We start from the raw sequence: 21,716 nt of genomic DNA, 5'->3' as shown, positions 1-21,716 counted from the left end.
GCAAAAACGCAGCACAAAAAAAGTGTGAAACCAGCCTCATAAAGCACCATTATTTCCACAGCGCTTTACAGACGTCATCACCTAATGTGGTGATATTCTGGTGTTCTGATCCAGCTACTGTATTTCTTGATTACTCCTCTGGATTAACCCCTAGATGCCCATACTGCTATGACCTCAGAATGTATGACATTTTGTCTGTGTACTCTGTCTGACTCCAGGACTCTGACCCAGTTATCCCCGACTTTGCCTCTTGGTTCTGTTTTTGTCGTTTATTTATGTCTTTGGTTCTAACCCAGACATCTTTGGTTTTTCCCTCCCTTTGCATCACCAGTTGGCGTTAACTTTTTAGCACAAGCTGAAAGCCATTACAGCAAATTCAGGATCCTGGCAAATGTGTCAGAGGGTGAATAAAGGACTCTGCTAAACTATATGGCCAACATAAAGCCTGACTGCCCATTTTGACCTGGCGGTTTCATGAGACCCATATGATCCTTGTGATAACATCAAGTTTTTGCAAAACTAACCATACTATCTCAATGATAGCCATTAGTGATGAGCGAGTATACTCGTTGCTCGGGTTTTTCCAAGCATGCTCGGGTGTCCTCTGAGTATTTTGGCGTGCTCGGAGATTTAGCTTTTGTCGTCTCAGCTGCATGATTTGCGACTTGTAGACAGGCTGAATACATGTGGGAATTCCCTAACAAAGAGGCATTCCACACATGTATTCAGCCTGTCCAGCAGCTGCAAATCATGCAGATGAGAACGACTAAGGGTACGTGCACACGCTGCGGATTCCGCTGCGGATTAATCCGCACGGATTTTGCAAAAAACGCAGATAAACCGCAGGTCAAAAGACCTGCGGATTATCTGCGGTTTTGCCTGCGGTTTGGTCCTGCGGATTCACCATCTCCACAATGGTGGAGATAGGAACCCGCCGCGGATTCCGCAGAAAGAATTGACATGTCAATTCTTTCTGCGGTTTCAAAACCGCAGCAAATCCGCGCGGATTTTTCCGCTACGTCTACACAGCGGTTTTTTTTGACCATTCATCTGAATGGTACTGTACACCGCAGCTAAAACTGCTGCGGGTCCGCAGCGGCCAATCCGCAGCGTGTGCACGTACCCTAAAACTAAATCTCCGAGCACGCCAAAATACTCGGAGACCACCCGAGCATGCTCAGTAAAACCCGAGCAACGAGTATACTCGCTCATCACTAATAGCCATCAAGGATCCTTCTCTTCTCTGAAATCTTTCTGTTCTGTTTTTTTGCTGTTGTTTTATTTAAACTAAAGGCGAGGATCGCTTATACGAGAAAATCCAACATGTTGGGAAATTTCCTTCTGTGATATCAATTGTTTTTTTTACTTTTACAGGTGTTTAATAGAATCACATCAATGATGGAAAACCAAGACTGGTTGTTACATTAGATCAAAAAATGTGACACAATGTGTGGTTACAGGAAATGACAGACAGTGAGAAATGTGCCTGTATGATCTTCATGGTTTGATTCTTTATATATATTGCATAAAAATAAAGCAAATAAATGCTATCAGGCAGCACAACATGAAAGCCTTCCCATAGATAAGACAGGGATAGAAGGAATAGTATATATATAGTATATATATATGTGTTTTCTTTTTTTTTAATTTCTTCTCTATGTAACCTTTATACGTGCCTGAGTACTGTGGATCTTATTACTTAAGCTTTAAACATTTCAAAACTGCATAACTAAATGACAAGTGTGTATTTGTTTTTTTTTATTCTATAGGTGAGCCGCTTTTTGGATTAGGCATAAAACTCAGAAAACAAGATTCAACTCCAGCAACCCATGAATATAAATTATCGTTAAACATATGTGACAGCCTTGTGCAAATTACTCTCAATATATTTTTACTTGCATAAAAAGAGGCAGCGATGTACAAAATTAATGTAGTTAATTTCATAGACAGCTACGATCCATGACTGTGCAAGGCTTAAACATAAACTATAATTATGTTGTGTCTACACAGCAATAACTTTTAGGCTTCATAAATCATTACAGCCTGGCAGACCGGCTTGTGCTACATAAGAATGAACGCGTCACACGCTAGAAACAAACTTTTTAATTTAAGTTTGTATCTATCTCATATCTATGAATCCCACATCTATCTATCTATCTATCTATCTATCTATCTATCTACAGTGGGTACAGAAAGTATTCAGACCCCTTTAAATTTTTCACTCTTTGTTTCATTGCGGCCATTTGGTAAATTCAAAAAAGTTCATTTTTTTCTCATTAATGTACACTCTGCATCTGAAAAAAACCCAGAAATGTAGACATTTTTGCAAATTTATTAAAAAAGAAAAACTGAAATATTACATGGCCATAAATAATTAGACCCTTTGCTCAGTATGGAGTAGAAGCCCCCTTTATAAAGCACTTTATGCACTGAAGCACTTTTTTTTAATGATTAACTTATCATTTTGTCATTGTGTAAAGGTCGGCCAGGGCAGTAGTCGTGGCTGACATTGTTGGGCATTGTGTATTACACCCTTGCCCCCATCTACATGAAAAAGGTGCCTCTTATTCTGCATAATTCGGGCAGTACTCACTGTGCTGTCAGTATCCCCTTTGCTGCGCTGGCAGACTGCTGCTTCTGGATCCCAATGAATGGAGACAGTCCAGGGCAACTCTTAACTGAACAATTTTATTCACTTCAGGACACAGCACATCCAAGTAGTTTCCAGCATTCCCATCACAGTACAAACAGTACATCACTTCATCTTTCACTTTACTGTTTCCTTCATCACTAAGTGTTTCCGTGGGTTGGAGCATCTTAGATGGCCCCTCAGCGTCCTCCCTGTAGCACATCACTACGGTGAAGCACTCTCCTGCCCGTTTCACCCCGGACATAAGAGATTTAGCCCAAAAAGCAATCCACCACATTTGGAGCGACCTGCCCTGACACTTTTACGGTGACCTTTATGTCTTCTGCTTCCTTCCTTCTGTCTATTGAGGGATTTGCTGCACTTCGCTCTTCCCTGGGTTCCCTGGATGGCTGGGCACACGCTTGAACATTGCAGGGGTATTGGGCACCCCGGCCTATAGCCAACCCGAGCACCTAAGGAGCTCCCTAGCCCCAACTGGGCTCTTTCAGCTCCCTAGCCCTACTGACTAAAATCAGGAAGGTTTCCTACCTTACTCCCAGCTAACCCCTCCTATGTGGTTCACTATTTACAGGGTGACTTACACTAAAGAACTCCATGCCTCCATCTATTGGCTAAACTTTACACTGCACTTTCCCTATTAAATACATCATGCAACAAAATCACATTACCCTGGACATTATATATACATATCAAAGCAACTTCAAAATATATACACTGGTCACATATAACATACTTAAGGGGTTAGGGGAACACATCATCCTTTGTAACCCCTTACATTTGCACGATGGATAAAATTGTATAAATCTTATGAAATATGTTTTTTATTGCACCATGCAATATAATTGTTTATAATGAATGATTGTTGAATAATGTCTATATATACTCACATGTTTGTTAAACTTACTGCTTGAGAAAATCTCAGTGGAAGCCAAAACTTTGCGTCATGCTCTGTGGGTCCCCCTTTTTTCACCTTGAAAAAAAAGGAGTGCTGCCTTCCTTTTATTTTTCATTTGTTTATCTATCTAATATCTATCTATTATCTATCTATCATCTATTATCTATCTATTTTTCTATCTATTATCTATCTGTTATCTTTCATATATCTATCTATTATCTATCTATCTACTGTATTATCTATCCGTCTATGATCTATTTATTATCTATGTATTTATCTATGTATTATCTATCTAATATCTATCCAACTATTGTGAGGCAGTGACCGGTGTCACAGGTAGGGGTCACTGTTTGTGCTCCCCAGAATGTGCACGGAGGCGTATTGAGGTCATGAGGGGTCATTGCAGTCGCAGGTGTAGCTGTGATTGCAATGGTGAAGCAGTGACTGATGTCACAGGTAGGGGTCACTGTGTGTTCTCCCCAGGATGTGCATATATGAAGGCCATAGGAGTGCATGACAGTCACAGGCGTAGCGGTGACTGCAATGTAGACTAGAGATAATAAAAATAAGTGTAGTCTTGGACATTGTGATGGACACACTGCTTGTGTCCAGGGAATAAACACTAGAGGAAGTGAGTGGAAAGACAGCAGTAACAAATAGAAGCGTGCGGCCGCTGCTGAGAGCAAGCTGCACTAACCAGGACCTGAGACATGTGACCACTGGGGGAGTGGCTGGAGGAGGGCTAACCTCTTTGCAAGGGAGATAGAGAGTGAGAGCGGGAGAGAGAGAGATCAGACAAGCCAAATTCAAAAGCCAGAGGGTAACGCAGTATCCAAATGCACAGACTGAAGAATGGTCAAACACAAGCCAAAGTCAGAAACTGGACAGGAATGCAGTAAGCAAGGGCACAAACAAGGATGGTAGTCAGAGGGCAAGCCAGAGATCAGAACCAGAGAATAGCATAGGTACAGAATCAGAGCGCAGGCTCAAAATGAGGGACAAGCCGGATCATACACAGGACAAGCACACGGGAACGAACGGTATACACAAGTATAGCAAGGTCAGCTGCTCAGCTGAGGACAGAACCATCACTGACAGAAACCCAACAGAAGGGCGGGTTAATATAGTGCTCCACAGACCAAAGGGAGGCCAGCAAATTTAACTCCATAGAGCACAGGATGGGGAAAGGAATTCCCGTCCAGAGCCATGACAAACATGTTGGTGTCCAAGGCAGATGTAGGGAAACCTGCTCTGGGATGTTGTGTTGTGCAGTTTGTTTCATTCCAGGTTTTACCTGTGGCTGAAGGCCACAGGTTTCTTTGTTAAAAGCACTGCAAGAAAGGGTTTGGGTGTGTCAGGATCAGTTTCAGTTTGGTGTAGGTGAGAGTGCAGAGCAGAGGTTCTGCAGAACTTTTTCTGTGTGAAGAGACACAGGACAGAGCGGAGCCAATAGGCCTGGCACCCACAGTGTACACAGAGGTGCTGCCATCCATGGTGACTGGTCTCGGAGGTGGACTGTTTTGTGCCCGGAGGTGAACCTTAGGTAGATTATCCTGTGCCCGGAGGAGGACTAACATACAGGTGGATATGGTACCCGGCTGTAATCTGGAAGATATCAATGATTGTGTACAGCTGTGAGAAAGAGACAATGACACAGCGCTGCAGTCGCCCATGGCTACTGGTCGAAGGGAAGTCCCGTGGCTGTTACTTGCAGATGATGTTGAATATCACAGCTATCATCTGCCGAGAAAGATGCGGATGTGACTTGAAAGCTTGCATCAAACTCAAGGTGCTGGCATATGGCGTAAGTGCACATCGTATGGTATTGATTCAAGCATATCACAGGATATATGGGTTTGTGACTGGAGCACATCACAGAAGACATTGGAGCTGGAGCACATCACCAGAGACATGGAGCTGGGCTGGAGTACAAGACTAGATGTAGGTACGTTTGCCGACTGGGAGGTGGTCCCTTTTTTTGCCGCGATCAGAATCGAGACAGAAACCGGTGTACGTTCAACAGGTCCTCTTTATTGGCTGTCCTCCTGACGACCACAGCAGCATGACAGCTTCCGTACACACAGGCCCGGGTACCTTGCACCTTCTTCTCTCTTCTAAATTGACGTCCCTCGCAGTTCTGTAAAGGGGGTGCTGTATGTGATATGTTTCTATCCCTTTAATTGTTGTATATATATAATATGTGTTGTTGTAATGTCAAAGCATTGTAGGGACAGCATAGTTATGTAGTGCTTAGGACACTAGAGGGCACTGTAGGGTTAGAATGTAAGTTGTTAGCTGTAGTATAGGGAGATTAGATGCTAGATAGAATATCAATAGTTAGCTGGTTTTAGCCAGAATAGAAATAGTTAATTAGCTGTACCAATGGGATTTTTGGTGGGAGGAGTTACCCAGAGGAGACAGAATTGTTCTAGAAGAAGTTAGTCAGTCAGAGTGTGTGTGAGCGGCGAACAGCAATGCAGGCTGGAGTTACAGTCGCAGTGGAGTGTGAGAACAGGCAAGACGTGGTACAGTGGTCTGAAGAAAGTTTGAAATTTGGCTTCTGGGAAGCACTCTCTGGGAGAGGCCAGGAAGAGGATCTCGGGTTGGAGTCTGGGGACACCGTCTGGAACTGTCAGGGACCTAAGGTCCAGTTGAGGCTGCAAACGGCAGTCTGGTTCTTTTGCCAAAGATGGGCAATGTAGACGGGGAGTGTTCAGTGACTGCTAACAGGAGGATTCTGCAGGGCTTGGGCTCAGAGAACGCGCAGGACAAGAAGTGGCAGGGCCAGACTAGGGACTGTACAGAAGATGTCATGTTTACATTTTACTGGAATGGAAGGACTGTAACTGTGCTGCTAGAACCTGTTTCAAATAAAACCTTAAAGAAAAAGAACAAAGATTCTGCGGACATTTGTTTGTGTTTGGATCCCCGTGGGACACTGTATCTTGATCAGGCTCCGGTCCCGCAGGTGGGTGAAGAATTGCACACATGCCGCACCAACATCAAGACATACTCCAAAGTTGTAGTATTGGGGTGCCCTGGTGCTGAAGAGTTAAAGCCCCTCACCACAGCTGGCACCCGGGCCCCCGTTACAGTTCTATCACTGTGGCTGCCCTAGGCCTACCACCACCGCGCTTCGCCTGTCCGAGACCATCCGTCTTGTACCCCTACGGGCTTCCTCTGTCCTGGCGGCTCTCCTGTCAGGGCCACCCCCCTGACTGTTTCTCCTTCCAGTCCCTCCCGGAGTTCCTCCTCTCTCAGTCTCTTCCTCCTTCAGTCTCCTCCTCTGCTGAACTCCTCCTCCTGGACTGGCTTCCTTCTGGAACTCTCTCTCCCTTTTTATTCCCCTCCCTGGGAATTCCCTCTTGAGTCCCTGTAACTCTGCCCACCATGACTATGCGGTTTCCTAGCCTTAAGCTGCTGTTAAGCTCTTTTCTCACTGCTCTCTGCCTCCATCTTCTGGCCAAACTTTTGTACTGTACCGTCTCCTTTTCCTACTGCCCTTGGTCTCCCCCTAGTGGCCAAACCCAGTACTTTACCATCTTTCACTGTCTCTAGCTGTCTCCCCACATACATATACACCAGTTCACATCAAGTACTTTTAATGCACATCTTGCTTTCACCTTCCTGCTGCAGACAGGTCCATAGGTCAGTCCACTCCCCTACATAGACACATTGAGCTAGGGCTGGAGCACATCACTAAAGATATGGAGCTGGGCTGGATCATATGACTAAACACATGGAGCTAGGGCTGGAGCACATCACTAGAGACATGGAGCTGGGCTGGAGCACATGACTAGACACATGGAGCTGGGCTGGATCACAAGAATAAACACATGTAGCTGGGCTGGATCACAAGACTAAACACATGGAACTACGGCTGGAGCACATCACTAGAGACATGGATCTGGGGCTGCAGCTCATGACTAGACACATGGTGCTAGGGCTGGAGCACATCACTAGACACATGAAGCTAGGCATGGAGCTAGGGCTGCAGCACATCACTAGACACATGGAGCTAGGGCTGGAGCACATCATAGGAGACATTCAGCAGGAGCATGTGTGGTGCCCCTGAGGCTCAGTCGCCACAGAGGTACTGCACCTTCTCCTAAGGTGTGGTGCCCCACCATCCAGGTAAGTTGGGGGCTCCTGACCATGCTCCACCACTCGCACCCCACACAATAGAGTAGTTCAGCATAACCACATTGCGGCTCTTTGCTTAGAGTGAGGCAAAGCACCTTTGGTGGTTCCCTGCTTGGAACACTAGACGTGCTGGGAGGTGGGTGGAGCTCAAGAGTATATATATATGAGCGGGATGGTTTAGGATGACAGGTCAGTCTGACAGGAGGTCAGTGAGGAAGGGGATCCCTGGAAGAAAGGATGGAGGAAGGAGTGCTGCAGCTGCCTCAGTGACCTGAGCCAGCTGGCACGGGAAAGGAAAGGAAAGAAGGAGAAGGACGTTGACCTGAAGCCTGAGCTTCCATAGAAGGGAAAGGACACGTACGGAACGTAGGAGTAAAAGGGAACACAGAGGAAGTTGGTTAGAGGAAGAACCCTACCTAGAAGTTCTAAGCGCAAGGCCGGGGGCCGGTCCCCGAGGTTGTATGAACCCTTATGGTTCTGCAGCAGACACCGGAGGAGTAGTGGGCTGTAAATGCACTACTCCCATCTTAGGCTAGTTTCACATTTGCATTTAAAGCAGCAGCGGCGGCCTGCGCACGGCCGCCGCTAAGCCCCGCCCCCTGCCGTGCCTCCGCCAGTAGCTCCGCCTACGGACGCATGACGCTGCATGCGTCCTGCGTCCCCTATCTTTAGCACTGGGGACGCAGGCCGTGCGCAGGTATGCGTTTGGCGGCGCTTGTGTCCTTTTGACGCTGCGCCGACCAGCGCCAAACGCAACAGGTTGCAATTTGGTGCACTCGGCGCAGCGTCAAAAGGACACATGCGTCGCCAAACGCATACCTGCGCACGGCCTGCATCCCCAGTGCTAAAGATAGGGGACGCAGGACGCATGCAGCGTCATGCGTCCGTAGGCAGAGCTACTGGCGGAGGCACGGCAGGGGGCGGGGCTTAGCGGCGGCTGTGCGCAGGCTGCCACTGTTGCCTTAAACGCAAATGTGATACTAACCTAACACTTGAGGGCATAACAGCAATATGGATAGAGAGCCGGGACTTAGGAGTAGGAGTCCCTGAAGCAGGCTACAGCTGTCTGCCGTGCAAGTAGAGTTCTTGGGAACATCTGTCAGGAGGAACTCTAGTGTAACACGGTACTGGAGATCTTCACACTTAAAGGCGCTATAGAGGTGAAGTTCAGGAAAGGCACATAAGTTGGCGGAGTATGGAAGGGAGCTTCCATCTTGCCTGGAGGTTGACTGAGTCCCTGACCCGGAGGACACGGCACAGAAGCGGACACTACAGACTGTGAGTAAAGCTTTGGAACTACATGCCCTGGTGTCCTCCATTCCTTCCTGCGTCCGTCCACCTGACACTGCTACATCCCCTGCGCCAGACACTGCATCACCTAAGTGTCTCCACATCTACACTACCCTGGGACAACAGCCCTGCCAGTGGAGGGCTATACCATCCTTGCTGCACCACACCATCTGTCCCAGAGGATCTTTCTGCAGCGTCGGCTTAACACCTCCCTTGCCGAACACCACAGGTGGCATCACAAACTATTCATTTAATGACATTCACATCTTCCTATTACTTGGGCGCCCAGGGCCACGGTCTGGGTCACCGCCGCTGTGATACATCCCACTGACACCGGCCCGGTACCGAGTACTCCGCAGCCTTGGGAGGGCGACCCACATGTATGATAGGAGACATTGGGTCAGCTGCTTCTATCTTCATCTGTGGGATAGGAGCACATTGTGCGTTAACTCTAACCACAAAGTATGTTCTGATGCTGGCACTGGCCAGCTTCAGTATATAATTCTTCAATGCATATGCACACAGTGCAAGAGGGTTTTAAAGGGTCAGCGGCCGGCAAAACATAGCTGCCAGCCAGAGTTCTGTGGTCCCGCGGGCTGCAGAAAGGTTCCCCACCCTTGCTGTAGATGGTTTGGTAGGGTACAAAATATCCTTTCTTGAGAGCAGAGATGACAAAATGATTTGCAGCCTGTGAAATTTTAGTTTTTACTTCTTTGCTAATTGGGTCAGTTGTCCTGCGATCTGCTGGTGCTGGTCTTGCAGGTTGTTTGTACCCCTGTGTATAGTAATATGGTTTGGGATGGTAAATGTGGACTATTAATGACAATTGTTGTCTTTTCAACAGTTGGACAGCTAATTTTCCTGACCCTCTTTCCTGGGAATAGCCACCGTGTATTCAAGTGCTGGCGATCTGAGTCTATTAATAGGATGGTATCAGGACGATTAATTTGGCGAATATTCGCTGAACATAACCGAATGCCATTGATGTCAATGCACAACACCTTATAACAGCCTCAAATACTGCCAAAACACAACAAATGAGGGGCAGAAACTAGGAAAGTGGCCTCAATTCACCCACAGTTCAAAATGCAGCATGGAATTGCAGCAATCAGCCAGGCCTGAGGTATCGGGGTCTGGGACAGCATTTACAGCTTTCAATTGAACGTCACAGTAAAACGAGGTGGGTGAGGGATCGGTGTAGGCCCCCTTTGTTTGGATCCCTGATATTATATGCAACACCTCTATCTGCTTTCATGCTGAGCCACATTCAGGTGGCACAAATATCAGTTTTGTATACTATCATTGTCAGAAAAATTTAAGGATAGTAACACGGGTAGTTGAGTCCAAGGAAGTACTGCTACAGGCAACATGCATGAAGGAGACCCAACCAGGAGTGTTCACATTTACAAAAATTATTGGCAGACACAAAAGTGGCATCAATTTCACCACAGTAGAAATAGTATAATAGAGACTGACAGTTCTTTCACAACACCCAATACAGCAGATGGACACCCAACCAGGAGTGCTCACATTTCCAAAAAGTATTGGCAGACACCAAAGTGGCATCAATTACACCACAGTAGAAATAGTATACTAGGGACCAACAGTTCTTCCACTGCACCCAATACAGAAGATGGACACCCAACAAGGAGTGTTTACATTTCCAAAAATTATTGGTAGACACCACCAAAGTGGCATCAATTTCACCACAGTAGAAACAGTATAATTGGGACCTACAGTTCTTCCACTACACCCAATGCAGCAGATGGAGACCTAACCGGGAGTGTTCACATTTAAAGAAATGAGGGCCTTACTCCACAGAAGTGGCATCAATTTCACCACAGTAGAAATAGTATAATAGTTCTTCCACTACACCCAATACAGCAGATGAACACCCAACCAGGAGCGTTCATATTTCCAAAAATTATTGTCAGACACCAAAGTGGCATCAAATACACCACCGTAGAAATAGTATACTAGGGACCGACAGTTCTTCCACTACACCCAATACAGCAGGTGGACATCCAACAAGGAGTGTGCACATTTAAAGAAATGAGGACTTTACACCACAGAAGTGACATCAATTTCACCACAGTAGAAATAGTATAATAGGAACCGACAATTCTTCCACTGCACTCAATCCAACAGATGGACACCCAACAAGTAGTGTTGAGCATTCCGATACCGCAAGTATCGGGTATCGGCCGAAATTAGCTGTATCGGAATTCCGATACTGACTTCCGATACTTTTTTCATATCGGATACTGGAATCGGAAGTTCCCATAATGCTATGAGCCCACTCGCTTTGATTCAGCCAATGGGAATCCTCAGAAGTGTGGGCACATCCTGTTAGGCATGTAGGCATGTTAACTATTGGCATTGCTGTTATTGGCTGCTGAAATGATGTCATGATGCACTATAAAAGCCGCCGCCGCCATTTCTGGTCACTCTGCTGTGAATTCAGTTAGGGACAGACTGCTGTTGAAGACTGTGAGGGACAGTTAGAAATAGCGATTCTCAAAACAATACTGTGCTTTACCCAGGCTACATAAACCACCACTGTAGCTTTCTTTTCCCTAGCAGCAGTGTTCACAGCTGTCTGCAAGGGCTGTGTGAGTGCAGCTCACGTTGTGGAGTGGGTCTTGCAGCCACGCCTGGTTGTAGGCCGCCCAGCATGCCTCACTGCTGCCTCATACATATTTTTCTTTTTGAGCTGCTTATTTTTAAAAAATTATATCTAGTGTGCTTCATCCGTATCCATATACGTTGGTTGCAAACACTAGTAGTAGACAGCAGAGCCTTTCTGCAGCCTTTCAGTGCTAGTGCCCACCTAGCTGCACTGTTCACGGCTGTCTGAGAGGTCTCTGACTGTGTGTGAGTGCAGCTCACGCTGAGTAGTGTGTCCTGCAGCTACGTCTGGTTGTAGACCACTCAGCGTGCGTTACTGCCTCACACATATTTTTCTTTAATTGCAGCTCATTTTTTCTTCTCCTATCAGTGTGCATCAATCCCTATCCATCTACATTGGTTGGTTGCAAACACTATATAGGAGTAGATAGAGGAGCCTTTTTTCTGGCTTGTGCCCTTCATCTGCAGCCAGATTAGTATTACCCAATTTTTTTGGAGCCTCATCTTTTGCATTGTAGGTTACCTGCCTGCATTGTAATAGCTCCAAAAAGTTGGTGATACTATCACTGTCAAATCTAAGGTCACATCCTTTTAGTTTTTTTCACAAAAAAAAACAATAAAGTTGACCAAACACTACATTTGAAAATTGTGTAGGCCACATTAGCTCCTATTAAAGTGTAGTCCACACACACACTTCATAAAATTAGGGTTTCTTCTACCTGTAACCAGCTGTTCAGGAATAAGCACACTAAGCCCCCCCTTTGTACTTTTCTGCCTATCTTTATCAGTCTAGCAAGATGAAGAAGGCAGGGAGTAAGGCACGTGGGCGTGGAGTTTCAGCAGGGAGAGGACGTGGAGATTCTGCAGGGAGAGGACATGGGGATTCTGTGCTTGCTGCGGGCACCAGTGAGTCAGCAGCCCCCAGTTTTAGCAGGCAACAGTCCTTTATGCGCAGCTTTGTAGGACCTTGCCGTACCCCACTGCTGCGGGAGGAACAAATTGAAGCCGTTGTCGGATGGATGGCAGCTAACGCATCGACTTCAATGACTTCCACATCCTCTCAGGGCCAGAGCACCGAAGAGCAACCATCTGTCTCTTCACCACCTGCCAAAGTGCCCAGGCAGTCAGAGAGCCCTGGACAGGAGCCATCACAGTCTCTACTTCTGTTCTCTGAATCTGTTGGCTTGGAAAGAGGGGTACAGCCAAGCAGCATTCCAGAATGTGAAGAAGAGGGAGTATGCAGTGATGCGCAACTTCTTTGTCCCTCTGAACCTGAAAAGGCGGGTGGGCCAGTGCCTATGGTCAGCACACCTCAGTACGCATCAGATGATGATGAGACACAGGTGTCACTTTCTGGTGCGTACGGTGCTGGTGAGACAACCCAGGAGAAGCAGGTGTTTGAAGAGGGGAGTGTAGATGATGAGGTCCTTGACCCATCATGGCGTGAGGAACAGGAAGGTGGTGGGAGCAGCTCTGAGGAAGAGATTCCCCGAACGGCCAAAACAGGAGGGACAGGGAGGGGGCAGACTTAGTTGCCTGTAGCCTCCACTTCGGCACCCGTTAGGAGCATTCCTCTTTCAAAAGGCAAAACGGGCACTCCCAAGACTTGCAGTGCGTGGTCCTTTTTTGACACAGTTGCAGATGACATTTGCTTTGTCAAATGCAAGCTGTATCATCAGAGAGTCAAAAGAGGGAAAAATGTCAGCAACCTCAATACCACTAATATGTGGAAACATGTGCGGACCAAGCACGAGGTGGAGTTACACAGACACACTGAAGACGTAGGCCAACGTACAGCACCACCTACCACCTCTTCAGCTCGTGTTGGGGCCTCTTCCTTCAGCTCACACACAGCTGGTTCGGCTTCCTCACAGGATCGCCAAGGAAGAACCTCAGGCACTGTTGTCTGGAGACCCTGTGACATTCCACCCACAGCACCACGTTCCCAGTCATCCGCACACTCCCAGGCCACTCGACAGCCATCGGTAGCACAGGCATGGGATAAAAAGCGGCATACTCGGCAAACCATCCCCGAGCACTGGCTCTGAATGCTGGCATTGCCAAACTACTGGCCCTTGAAATGCTGTCATTCAGGCTGGTGGAGACTGACACCTTCCGGGACTTCATGGCATTGGCAGTCCCACAATACACCGTGCCCAGCCGCTTTTATTTCAGCAGGCGAGCTGTCCACATTCCCATTACTAGTAGTGTGAATGAGGACTGAGCAGGAAACCTTGCCAGACACACATCAGGGGATCAACTGACGTGACTGAGCCCCTGTAACCCAGGAACAAGTGTGGATTGTGCAGACGCCACTTCAGAGCAGCAACTTGCATGGTTGGAGGCCAGGGGAAATACTAGAGACAGTGGAGCCGGAGGCCATAGTGGAGCAAGGTTACAATCAGTAGTAGTCTACAAACTCTATAAAACCAGCTGCAAGTTGGCCTCCGCCTGCTGCATGCTTCATCCTGGGCACAAACACAGCCAGTTGTAGCTTGGAAGTGCTGTCCGCACAGATAGAAACACTCGCTCTGGTGTCAGTGGGGTTCAGTAATGCCTGTTGTTCCCCTGCTGTGCGGATGGCAAATTCTCCTGCTGCCTCCAAAATCACGCAACATCTTATTTTCTACTTGCTCCAAGTAGGCCTCAGCCTGCTCGGAGCATTGATCCTGGGCTCCAACACAGCCAGTTGTAGCTTGAAAGTGCCGTCCGCACAGATAGAAACACTCGCTCCGGTGTCAGTGGGGTTCAGTAACGCCTGCTGTTCCCCTGCTGTGCGGATGGCAAATTCTCCTGCTGCCTCCAAAATCACGCAACATGTTATTATTTTCTACTTGCTCCAAGTAGGCCTCAGCCTGCTCAGAGCATTGATCCTGGGCTCCAACACAGCCAGTTGTAGCTTGGAAGTGCCGTCCGCACAGATAGAAACACTCGCTCCGGTGTCAGTGGGGTTCAGTAACGCCAGCTGTTCTGTTGTGAGTTCATTTTCCCCTTCACCATTGAGGTCTGATGAACTCCCTCTTCTGGTGAAGGAAGGTAGTGAGGCTGATTACAGAGCACCTTAGCAGAATGATGATGACTGGGTGACTGGAATTGCTGACTGGATATAAGGCAGCCGACGCCCTTCTGCCTTGCGTGTGATTTCTCTGAGGGATTCTTGGAGACCAGTCTGATTCCTGCTCCTCAAAAGCTAAGTTTTTCTGCTCTGCTTTTTGCATTTGTGTTTTGGTTTTGTTTTGCCTTGTTTTTCTGATTTCTGCCTTTCCCTGCTGGGTGAGCTGAATTCCTTTTTACTCTGTCTTCAGAAAATACCTGAGTACTGATATAGTCTTTTTAAGCCTAGCGTCTTCAGGGCTTTTTTCCCTATCAGTTTGTTGGCTCTTGTTTTGAGAGGGTTTTGGCGGATTGTAGACAGCAGCTTTTCTATCCTGTCCTATATAGTTAGCTTGGGCCCCATCATTTGCTCAGCCTATCTTTCTATCTGTGTGAGTGTTTTTTCATCTTGCTTCACTGTCATTATATCTTGGGGGCTGCCTATTGCTTTGGGGTCTGCTCTGGGGCAGTTTAGATTTCCCTCTCTGTCTTTAGGCTATGTAGTTCTCCGGCTGTGATCGAGGGGTCTAGGGCACCGTAGGAACCTCCCACGGCTACTGCTAGTTGTTGTTGTTAGGTTCAGGCGTCTGCAATCCGATAGCTGCCAACTTCTCTGGTTTTCTGGACTTAGCTAGTATTTCTGTTTTTGCCTCCTACGGTGACTCATTCATAACAGAATCACCCGCCATACCACAGATCCTAGGGTACTCAATAGCAGGAAAGAATTGTAAAAAAAAAAAAAAAGTGTGTATATTTTTCCTCTATATCTCTGAGGCCGTAGGGGGAATTTTTTTTTTCTCTCAATGGAGATAAAGCAATTGTCTGATCGTGTGGAGCAGCTCGCTGCGGAAGTGCGGGGAATTTCCACCTACCTTGCTCATTCACATGCTGCTGAACCAAAGATCCCTACTCCTCATGTGTTTTTTGGGGATCGGTTTAAATTTTTGAATTTCAAAAATAATTGTAAATTATTTTTTGCCTTGAAACCTAACTCGTCAGGGAGCTCCACGCAGCAGGTTAAAATTGTCATCTCTTTGCTGTGTGGCGATCCCCAGGATTGGGCATTTTCTTTGAAACCAGATGATCCTATTCTGACTAATGTGAACGCATTTTTTCAAGCCTTGGGGTTGTTGTATGACGAACCTAATGCTATTGATCAGGCTGAAAAGACCCTGTTGGCATTGAGCCAGGGTCGAGATTCTGCAGAATTGTACTGTCAAAAATTCCGAAAGTGGGCGGTCCTTACTACCTGGAATGATAATGCCTTGGCAGCTCTCTTTTGGAAAGGTTTGCTAGAAGCCGTAAAAGATACTATGGTGGGATTTCCTGTTCCCTCTGGTCTTGACGATTCTATGTCATTAGCCATTCAGGTTGATCGGCGTTTACGTGAACGCAGGACTGCACGAGAGGTGTTGCCACCTGTTGAACAAGTGTCTGAACCTATGCAATGTGATAGTTTTGTCCAGGGAGCAATGTCAGGAGTTCAGAAGACGTAATAAGCTGTGTTTTTTTTGTGGCGATGCCTCGCATATTATTTCTGTCTGTCCTAAACGAGAGAAACGTTTTGCACACACATTTTCTGTGGGTGGTGTTCAACCTAAGTTTCTTCTGGCAATTACTCTGGTCTGCTCCCTGTCCACATTTTCCGCCAAGGCTTTTGTGGATTCAGGAGCAGCCCTGAACCTAATGGACTTGGATTTTGCTAAACGTTGTGGATTTCCGATGACACCTCTGCGGACGCCTATCCCTTTGAGGGGGATTGATGCTACTCCTTTGGCGAAAAATAAACCTCAGTTTTGGACCCAGGTGGTAATGCGGGTCGCCCCAGACCATCAAGAAAATTGCAGATTTTTGGTGTTGCATAATTTGCATGATACCATTGTTCTGGGGTTTCCCTGGTTGCAAATTCATAATCCAGTTTTGGATTGGAAATCTGTGTATGTGGTGAGTTGGGGTTGTCGGTGTGCCCTTAGTGAGGCTCCGGTTTTTTCCACCTCTCCTCAGTCGCATGATGTTCCTGACTATTTGGCAGACTTTTATGATGTATTTAGTGAGAATGAGTCTGCGTCTTTGCCTCCTCATAGGAGTTATGACTGTGCAATTGAACTGAGCACGGGGTGTAAATTTCCCAAGGGTCGGCTCTTCAATTTATCTGTACCCGAGCACGAGGCTATGCGATCCTATATTAAGGAGGCGTTGGAGAAGGGTCATATTAGACCATCCTATTCACCCTTAGGTGTCGGGTTTTTTTTTCGTGGCCAAAAAGGATGGTTCATTAATGCCTTGTATTGATTATCGTGCCCTCAACAAAACTACTATTAAATATCAGTATCCGTTACCCCTGATTTCGGATCTATTCTCCAGAGTTAAAGGTGCTTGCTGGTTTACCATGCTTGACCTCAGGAGGGCGTATAATCTTATCCGCATTAAGCATGGGGATGAATGGAAGACGGCGTTTAATACTCCGGAGGGACATTTTGCGTACCTGGTGATGCCTTTTGGGCTCACTAATGCCCCTTCTGTCTTCCAGTGCTTCATGAACGACATTTTCCGAGACTTTGTGGATAAATTTTTGATTATCTATCTGGATGATATTTTGATCTTCTCCAAGGATTGGGATTCTCATGTGGAACATGTTCGGACTGTGTTCCGGATCTTGAGGGAGAATTCCCTGTATGTCAAAGGATCGAAATGCCTTTTTGGGGTACAGAGGATTTCATTTTTGGGATTTATTTTGTCTCCGTCAACTATTGAAATGGACCCGGCCAAGGTACAGGCCATTTATAATTGGGTTCAGCCCACTTCTTTGAAGGCCCTCCAGAAGTTTTTGGGTTTTGCTAATTTTTATCGGAAATTTATAGCAAAATTTTCTAGTATTGCCAAGCCATTGACTGATCTGACTAAGAAGGGTGCTGATGTGTTGAATTGGTCTCCGGAGGCTGTTTCTTCCTTTCAGGAGCTGAAGCGAAGATTCACTTCTGCCCCGGTTTTGCGGCAACCTGATGTCTCACTCCCGTTCCAGGTAGAGGTGGACGCTTCTGAGATTGGTGCAGGAGCTGTTTTGTCCCAAAAGGATCCTGTAACATCTAAAAGGAATCCCTGTGCTTTCTTTTCCCGAAAGTTCTCTCCATCTGAACGTAACTATGATGTGGGGAATCGGGAACTGTTAGCCATGAAATGGGCATTTGAGGAGTGGAGACATTGGTTGGAGGGAGCTAAACACCAAGTCGTGGTCCTCACTGACCACAAGAATTTGATTTACCTGGAGTCGGCCAAACGCTTGAACCCTAGACAGGCTAGGTGGGCCTTGTTTTTTTACACATTTTGATTTTGTGGTCTCTTTTCTTCCTGGCACTAAGAATGTCACGGCTGACGCTCTCTCTAGGAGCTTCTTTGCTGATTCTCCTGTGGTGACCAAGCCTGCTACCATCTTAGGCGAAGGGGTAGTTCTTTCTGCCATCTCGCCCGATTTGAGACGTGCTCTGGAAGAGTTCCAGGAGGACAAACCTGAGCGTTGTCCCAGTGGAAAGTTGTATGTTCCTGACCAGTGGAAGAAGAGAGTGATGTCGGAAGTTCATTGCTCTGCATTGGCTGGTCATCCAGGTATTTTTGGTACTAGAGATCTGGTGAGTCGGTCTTTTTGGTGGCCCGCCTTGTCTCGTGATGTCAGGAATTTTGTGCAGTCCTGTGGGACTTGCTCCCGGTCTAAACCTTGCTCCCGCTCTAGTGGGTTGTTGATGCCTTTTCCGGTACCCAGGAGGCCATGGACCCATATTTCAATGGATTTCATCTCTGATATGCCTGTCTCTCAGAGAATGACTATTATTTGGGTGATTTGTGATAGGTTCTCTTAGATGGTTCATCTTGTACCACTCCCTAAGTTGCCATCTTCCTCTGAGTTGGTGCCCCTGTTTTTGCAACAGGTGGTTCGCTTGCACGGGATTCCTGAGAACATTGTATCTGACAGAGGAGTTCAGTTTGTGTCTAGATTTTGGAGGACTTTCTGTTCCAAGCTGGGAATTCAGTTGTCCTTCTCCTCTGCTTTTCACCCTCAGACCAATGGGCAGACGGAGAGAACAAACCAGACCTTGGAGTCTTATTTGAGATGTTTTATTTCCGCTGATCAGGATGATTGGGTTTCATTTTTGCCCTTGGCCGAATTTGCTTTAAATAATAGAGCTAGTTCTGCCACTTTGATGTCACCTTTTTTTTGTAACTTTGGTGTCATGTCGGACACTGTTCACACCAGGGTGTCCGGCAGACAGCGGTAATACCCTGTTGGGTATTCTGTTCCAGTCGGGATAGGGTTAACCAGGTTGTCATGCTGGCTGAGGGCTGGGCCACGCCCTAGGTCTTTAAATAGTTCGTCCTGACTATGGGCGTCGCCGACTATAGCTTTAGCCTAGTGCTAGCAATACCGGTCAGCAGTGGTGGTGTTGGAGCGTCTGATATCTGGTGCAGTATATCCCTCAGTGGTTCTTTCTCCAATCTGTTATATATATATTTGGTTGCCCTTGCACATTATTGTATTCCCTTGTGTATTTACTGTGTGGTGTTTTCTTTTACCCCTGTCCATACGTATTTGTGGGGTCTGGTGTCTGGTCCCCTCACTGGGTGGAGGGAGGTGGGTTCAGCTTAGGGCTGGACAGGAGACAGGGACAGGGTGGAGGCTCAGGCAGGCACACCTTCAGTGTAAACCCTGGGTAGAGGGACAGACAGGGTTCCCCTAGTCTGAGGGACATCACAGGGGTCCCGGGGTTTTTGCCTAAAGTAACCTAGGCATTCCATGACATTATAGTCGGCCCAAATAATAAAGTGAAAAAAAAAAAAAAAGGGAATATAGGGGTTACTTACTATGGATCCTATAATTTCCCTAACCAAGCAGCTGGAGGCTCTATCCATACAGGTCACTGAACTCAGGGGGGCGGTCCAGCAACAAGGCCTGTCAGCTCCTGCAGTACCTGCTGAGGCTGCAGCCAGGGCAGCTGAGCCCAAGTTTCCCCTTCCTGAACGATTTGCTGGTGATCGTGGTAAGTTCACGGTGTTTCGTGAATCATGCAAATTGTATTTCCGTATGCGTCCACATTCCTCAGGTAATGAGGCTCAACGCGTGGGCTTGGTGATTTCTTTGCTGAGTGGTGACCCACAGGCCTGGGCCTTTTCACTCCCTTCAGACTCACCGGCATTTGAATCTGTAGATTTTTTTTTCTCTGCTCTGGGTTTGATCTATGACGATCCAGATAGATTAAACTTAGCAGAGTCTAAGATACGCTCACTGGTACAGGGTGATCGACCAGCTGAGGATTACTGCACGGAATTCCGGCGCTGGGCGGTGGACACGCAGTGGAATGACCCTGCGCTTAGAAGTCAATTTTTGCATGGGGTTTCTGGAAGGGTTAAACAGACTCTCCTAATGTACGAGACTCCCGCCTCTCTGGAGGTTGCGATGGCACTTGTAGTACGCATAGACCAACGTCTCCGTCAGGGGGCGCTGGTTTCGTTGCCTCCGGGAGGTGGGGGAGTGGTCGGTGAGGTTGCCGCGGGTGAATCCGTGGAACCCATGCAGATCGCTGGTATAGCACAGTCACCGAGTAACAAGCCTAAACGTCCTTGGCACAGAAGGCAGGGGCTCTGTTTTTTTTGTGGCAAAGGAGGACATTTTATTAACGCTTGCCCCCTGGTACCTAAGAAGGGCGCGCCGGCGGAAAACTGATAGGCTCAGAGGGTTTGGAGGAGTCTAGTCTGAGCCTTTGTGTATCCTCCGTCATGGTTTCCCAGTGTATGCTCCCTGCTAGGGTGGTACTTGGGGGGCAAATGCTCTCTATTACAGTATTTATTGATAGTGGCTCAGCTGCCAATCTCATTGATGAGAGGTTCGCGCATACAGCGGGATTTCCGGTGGAGAAATTGCCGAACCCCATCCGGGTGGTTACCATCAATGCTTCCCCGTTGTCTCAAGGGGAGATCACAGAGTGTGTGTTGGATATACAACTCCACATCGGAGTATTACACTCAGAGCGGGTAACTTGTAAGGTGCTTAGTAACTTACCGGCTCAGATGGTTCTGGGCTTTCCATGGTTGTCAATGCATAATCCTGTTATTGATTGGAAGACCCAGGACATAATTCAGTGGAGCAGGGAGTGTCAGGAGAGGTGCCTGGCTACATGTATTTCCGCTTTGACCCCCAGTATCCCGGAGCCGTTGCTGGATTATGCGGATGTATTTTCTGAGAAGGGTTGTTCGGAACTACCACCGCATCGCCCCTATGACTGTGCTATTAGGTTGAAACCAGGGGCCAAGTTACCTAAAGCTAGAATGTTTAATATCTCAGGTCCCGAGAGGCTAGCTCTCAAGGAATATATTGCGGATAGCCTGAGCAAAGGTCATATTAGACCTTCCTCTTCTCCTCTGGCTGCTGGCTTCTTCTTTGTTAAAAAGAAGGATGGCGGATAACGCCCGTGTCTGGATTTCAGAGAACTCAACCAGATTACGGTCCGTGATCCTTACCCTATGCCACTTATACCCGATTTATTCAACCAAGTGGTTGGTGCCAGGTGGTTCTCCAAACTGGACTTCAGGGGGGCGTACAATCTTATAAGAGTCCGTCAGGGGGATGAGTGGAAGACAGCGTTCAATACCCCTGAGGGTCACTTTGAGAGTTTGGTAATGCTGTTTGGGTTGACTATGGCACCAGCGGTCTTTCAACACTTCATTAATGATGTCTTCTCTCAGTTGTTGGGGAGGTTCGTTATAATTTATCTTGACGACATCCTCATTTTCTCTCGCGACCATGATACACATATAGAGCATGTTAGACAGGTTCTGCAGTTGCTCAGAGAGAACAGGCTCTATGTCAAGCTTGAAAAATGTGTGTTTTTCGTACAGGAGCTACCGTTCTTGGGTTATATAATCTCCGCCTCAGGTTTTAAGATGGACACCGCAAAGGTGCAGGCGGTACTACATTGGGATCGGCCTGATAATCTTAAGGCGCTTCAGCGATTTCTTGGCTTCTCCAAT

General features: G+C 47.2%; 1 protein-coding gene across 1 annotated transcript in view; it reads right to left on the bottom strand.

The window, feature by feature from the left end:
* Positions 1–21,716, bottom strand: part of ODAD1 (outer dynein arm docking complex subunit 1) — a 263,115-nt gene that overhangs the window by 45,269 nt on the left and 196,130 nt on the right. The gene's annotated exons all lie outside the window — the stretch shown is intronic.

The sequence above is a fragment of the Dendrobates tinctorius genome, unplaced genomic scaffold (assembly GCF_039654945.1).
Source record: "Dendrobates tinctorius isolate UK_male_01 unplaced genomic scaffold, ASM3965494v1 ptg000028l, whole genome shotgun sequence".
In the NCBI taxonomy this organism is placed as follows: domain Eukaryota; kingdom Metazoa; phylum Chordata; class Amphibia; order Anura; family Dendrobatidae; genus Dendrobates; species Dendrobates tinctorius.
This window is presented reverse-complemented; position numbering and strand designations above follow the sequence as displayed.